We start from the raw sequence: 6000 nt of genomic DNA on the forward strand, positions 1-6000 counted from the left end.
ACGGAACCCGCGTGTGTGTCTGCTGCGTGCTCTTTAAAATATCAGGACACGCCAGGTTGGCGGATAAAGGGCAGGAGGTGTCAGGAGGCTGTTGTCTCCTGGGTTCAGAAGCCCGCACCGAGAGCAGAAGGGGCACGTCCACTCTGTTAGGGCCCTGGGTGGCAGAGAGAACCAGGAGGACCTAGGGAGGACACCCACGGTAACTTGGACTACACCTAGGAAAATGGGGAGTCTAGTCCTGACTCTACCTCTGGTGTGTGACCAAGACAAAGTCCCAGTGCAAAAAGGGAGACCCCGGGCGACGGATCCTGGAGACGGCTCAGCAGGGCGGGCAGCCAGGAAGGGCCCGCCCACTGTGGGAGGGGCTGAGGGCACCGCCTGCCCCTGTTTCCCATGTGCTTTGTCCCCAGGCCCGACTGATCCATCCTCGGTCTACCTGCAACCATTTCCTTTGCTGTCTGGAAAGCCAGCCTCGTGGGTGACACATATTTGAGTGAAGATCTGGGGAGGATGAAATTTTTGGAGGAAAGGCAGTCAAACCACACAAGTGACAAGTGTCAACGGTGAGTCCCCATGATGAAGCATGAAACTGCTTTCAGAGAGGGCTTTTTTTGTTTTGTTTTTACACTCTTTGGGTCAAACAGACTCCCACAGGAACCCGAGCTGATGCTGGGAGGCAGGGCGGCACACAGCGTCCCCACTCCCAGATGCAGCCCAGGGGGTCTTGTAGGGGGGACCCCCAGCAGTCCTGGTGTCCCAGGGGACCCCGCATTCTCCACTGCCCAGCGAGGGGCCTGTGCCCGCCACTCTCCAAGATGAGTCCCAGAGAGAGGCCCCTGCATCCCGCTCAAAGCACAACGTGTGTGTTTCCTTCCTGGGTGAGGGTCGGAGGCCCAGTGCTTGGGTGCAGAACTACATGGAGTCAAGGACTCCCAGGGTGCCTTTTTTTCTTTAATAATTTTTTATTTCTCAATTACAGTTGACATACAATATTGTATTAGTCCCAGGTGTGTCATGCAGTGATCAGAGGTTTACGTGACTCACCAGGTGGTCACTCAGGTAAGCCTGGTACCCACCCGGCACCACACAGTTACTGCGACATTACTGACTATATTCCCTGTGCTGTACGTTACATCCCCGTGACTGTTCGGTGACGAGCAGTTTGTAATTCTTAATCCCTCCCCCTTGTCACCCTGCTCCCCAACACCCCCCCATCTGGTGGCCATCAAAGTGGTTTCTGTACCTACGAGTTTGCTTCTGTTGTGTTTGTTCATTTTTTTTAGATTCCACATATAAGCGAAGTCACGTGGCATTTGTCTTTCTCTGTCTGACTTACGTCACTCGGCACGCACAGTGCTCTCCTGGTCCATCCATGCTGTGGCAGATGGCGAGGCCTCCTTCTTCTCTGGCTGAGTTACGTACCGTCATATATGGGCACCGCTCCCTCTCAGCCCCTCCGTCTCCCGACGGATGCCTAGGTTGCTTTCCTACCTTGGCTCTTGTGACTAATGCTGCAAGGAACATAACGCATGTGTCTTCTTTTCCAATTAGTGTTTTAGGTTACTTTGGATAAATACCCAGGAGCGGGTCTTTCTTTGTTTTAAAGTCTATTTGTCTGGTCCAAGTATTACTACTCCAGCTTTTTCTGTTTCCTTACATTTTCATGAGATATCCTTACCCATCCCTTTCCTTTCAGTCTGCGTGTGTCTTTCATTCTAAGGCGTGTCTCTTGTAGCTGCACATAGGGGGGTCTTTTCTGTTATCTAGTCAGTCACTGAATGTGTTTTGATTGGAGTATGTAACCAATTTACACTTGAAGTAATTGTTGAAAGATATGTATTTGTTGCTATTTTATTATTCATATTTCTTCTTCTTCTTCTTCTTCTTCTTTTCCTTCAACATCTCTTACAGTGCTGTCTTGGTGGTAATGAACTTCTTTACCTCTTTCTTGTCTGGGAAGCTCTTTATCTTTTCTATGATTCTAAATGACAGCTTTGCTGGGTAGAGTAGCCTTGGCCGTAGGTCCTTGCTTTCATCACTTTGAATATTTTGTGCCAATCTCTTCTGGCCTGCAAAAACTTTGTTGAATAATCAGCTGAGAGTCTTATGGGAGCTCCCTTGTAGGTAACTAACTGCTTTTCTCTTGCTGCTTTTAAGATTCTTTGTTTTTCATCTTTTCCATTTTAATTATGATGTGTCTTGATGTGGATCTCTTTGGGTTCATCTTGTTTGAGACTCTCTGTGCTTCCTGGACTTGTATGTCTATTGCCTTCACCAGCTTAGAGAATTTTCTGTCATTATTACTTTAAGTAGGTTTTCAAATCCTTGCTCTCTCTCTCTTCCTCCTGGTACCCCGTGATGTGAATGTTGGTACACTTGATATTGTCCCAGAGGCCCCTTAAATGATCTTCATTTTTTTTGTTTTTCTTTTTTCTGTCCCAATTGGGTGTTCTCTGCTCCCTTATCTTCCAAATTGCTGATTCAGTTGCTCAGGTATATTTTAAAAGTGATTCAGTTCACCCACACACATACACGCACAACCCTGGATATGTATACATTTTGTCATGACCATATTTGTTGTGAAGGTAAGCCTACATCATCCTTCCAAGTTCAAAGCTCTGGTCATCTTTATGAGTGTAACAGAACGATCATTCACAACCCAGGCTTAACAAAGGTGTCTTGCTGTCTCAGGACTACACCAATGGCTGTGTACATTCCAGATGGGTGGACATCCTTTGGATCATAGACACAGGATGCTTTGAAAATCCTCACAACAAGTCCGTGTCAATATTTACGAACATATTGATTCATTATCACTGAAGCGTGCCAGACCCGGTGCTGAGCACAGTCATGCATGTATTTTATCCTGAAGCTTCCAGGCAGGGGCAGGCCCCTCTTTCAATGAGGGGCTCCAGGCTCCCATGAGGAATTCTGAGCGAAGTTATTACTCCATCCTTCCTGTTTGGAGTCGTGGGCTAGAGCCACTGTTCTGGAGAAGCTGCCCACAGAGGCTGCTCTCAAAGCCTGGGTCAGGCAGACAAGGATCTTGAGAGAGGATTCGTGGAAAGGCCTGAAATCCACACATTTTTCACCCCGCATCCCATCCAAGAGCACATGGCAGAACCTTCTAGAATGACTTCCCCCCCGCCACTCTAACTTTATTCCCAGGGTCTGCATTAAGGGAGCTCCCCATGTAACTCACTGTCTCCACTGAGAGGGGGTCCTCCCGGGGCTTGTTGGTGTATCTCTGCATCCTACTCACTGAGATCTACTCTAGACATTGGGCACTGAAACACACAAGATCAGTGAAGACAGGCTGCGTCGCTCCTGAAGAACACAGGAGGGTTTTTATTCTCACGAAACATAGGAATTTTATGACTGATCGGGATTCTCTTTTAATTGGGCAGCTCAGCCAAACTCGTAGCCCAGTTATAGTAACCATACAGGGTCTTTGAGGCCGGCGCTGTACGATGAAAACATGAGACAAACCACAGGTCAAGTTTGCATTGTCTAGAAGCCACATTAAAGTAAAAAGAAACAGGGGGGATTCATTTCAATGTGTTTTATGGAAAACAGACGTGCCTAAAATATTATCATTGCATTATGTCAACAATCTAAAACCTATTGAGGGATTTTACGTCCTGCGGGGGAAACTGTTTTCGGCCTGAGTATGTTTTACACTCACAGGCCATCTTGGCTGGGTCGGCCACATTTCAAGGGCCCCACGGTCCCACGTGGCTTGTGGCCACCTCAGCGCACAGCACAGCTTCAGGCTAAAAACACAAACTCCAACTCCTCTTGGTCTTTTCTACCTATTCTATCAACTTCCTCTGACCCCGTTTTAGTTTATGTTCTTTTTTCCCCCTATTCTGATGCATGTATATTTGTGAAATGCCCACATTAGTTATGGGACACGAGGCGGGCGGGGGTGGTGTTAGAAAGGGCTTATTCGCAGTAAACGTCCCAGCCCTGCTTGTTGAAGGGCTTGACCAGCTCTCTTTCGCATCTTATTAAAATGTCTACAAATACTCTTACCAAAGGTTTCTCTTCCTGTATTTCTTAGCCAACGACGTCGTTCTCAGAGCCTCTTGAAAAAGCGCGGTGTCTACGGAAGCTAGACTTCTCTTGCAGCTTGCTGTGCCAGTGAGCTGACGTCCAAGCTAGTTCTGGATGCTTCCGCCGCGACGAGAGGTGATTGGGGAGCACGCCAGGGGCCCAGACCCGGAGGACAGCGTTTTGGTGAAGGCGGGACTGAGAAAGGGGCGGGACCGAGAAAGGGGCGGGACCGAGAAAGGGGCGGGACTGAGAAAGGGGCGGGCCGTCCCGGGCTTGCGAAGCCTTGGCGCTTCGTGTCTCATTCACGGGCAGTGAGGAATGGAGTCTGTTCCCTCGTTCAACAGGTGTTTCCTGGGCACCGTCCACACGCAGGCAAGGAAACGATTTCCGGAGAGCACCATCCAGCTCGATGATGGAAGTGAGAATGGAGCGAGACATCAGAAACTTCCGCAGCTCCAAAGCCAGGCCCGCACGCAGCTGGGCGGGGCGGGGCGGGGCGGGGCAAGGCGGATGGGGTGGGGCCCCGGCAGCAGCTGCGCGGCGCAGACGTGGGCCTTTTGGGACAGTTGGGTTGCTCCGAAGGGGCTGCTCATTTAGGGATTTGTATCATTTGGTTCAGGTGAATTTTAGCATTTCGATCAAGAAGAGGAAGGGCGTGGCAGCCGTCCATCTCCGTGAACGGGAGAGTGCGTGCGGCGTTCTCGGGGGCACCCAGCGCTCAGCGGAGGGGCTGCCCTCCTCTCCTGTGCGTTTCTGTTTCTACTCTAGAAAAACCCTGCGGGACCCCGGCAGGTTTGGGGGTGATTTTGAGATCCTAGAGACGACTGGGCCTGACCCCTTCGTCTCAGAGAGGAGGAGACAGACAGGAGAAATGGCAGGTTCTGCCCCCAGCCCTCAGCCACCAGCGGAGGGTCATGGCCAGAGGCAGCCCCCAGCCCCAAGCTTTAATCCCCACCCCCACCCAAAGCCTTGCTCTCCACATTCTGATGTCAAAACGACCACGACAAATCTGAGCCACGGAGACAGGGAGCGCCCCACCCCCACCCCGCCGCCATCTGCCTAGCACCACAGGCTGCCTTGTGGCCAGCTCGGCTGAGAGCAGCACAGACCCGCCCTGGGCCGGGGACCGACCTCCGCACACAGGAAGGTCAAGGGGTTGGCCCGCCTGTGCCCCCCCCCACACAAGGCATTCACCGCAAGCCCAGGTCTCCACCCCCCGCCCCCGCAGATGTGTCCTCCTCCCCTCTGCCCCAGGCCAAGGGCTGTGCAGGGGAAGAGGCCTCCAGAGCTTGCTGAGGCCTCCCCCGCCGACGCGTTTTCTCTGGAAACCCTCCACCGACTCCAGGCCCCTCCGCACCTCCTCCAGGGGGCAGACCGGATGCAAGGCAAAGACAGTGTCCTTCGAGGCTCTGTCCCCCATGGTCCCTTAGCGCCAAGACGAGCATCTGGGAAAGTGGGAGGGTGGGGCGATGGGGAGAGGATGGAAGGAGGGGACATGAATTCGTCCCCAGCAGTGGAAGTTGGCGGGCATCCCTGCCAGGCATGCTGTCCCCACACCCGGGGAAGACAGACACCCAAGCAGGGACACTTGACCTCCGCCCACAGGGAGCGGCCCAGGGCAGCGGAGGGTGCCCCCCAGGGGGTCCCCCTGCAATTCTCCGTGAGACCTTGAGCCCTCAGTCTACTATCTCGGCTTCAGTCCCACATCTGTAAAGGGGGGTCTGTCTCTCCTGTGAGCAGGAAGGACTGCGGTGTCCTGGACAGTGACCAATGTGCCGGGCCTCCTCAGGAGAGTGGCATCACGGCGGCTTCCCGATGAACCCGGGCATTGGGGCCGCAGCCGTCCCGTCCTTCCCCCACCTGGGTGGTGCTGGCCACGCCAGGTCACGTTGGGGTGCATTTTCTTCCCATCTGGGGCTGACTTGCTGGATTTGGACATTTTCC

Source organism: Phyllostomus discolor, chromosome 7 (assembly GCF_004126475.2).
Source record: "Phyllostomus discolor isolate MPI-MPIP mPhyDis1 chromosome 7, mPhyDis1.pri.v3, whole genome shotgun sequence".
NCBI classification, from domain to species: domain Eukaryota; kingdom Metazoa; phylum Chordata; class Mammalia; order Chiroptera; family Phyllostomidae; genus Phyllostomus; species Phyllostomus discolor.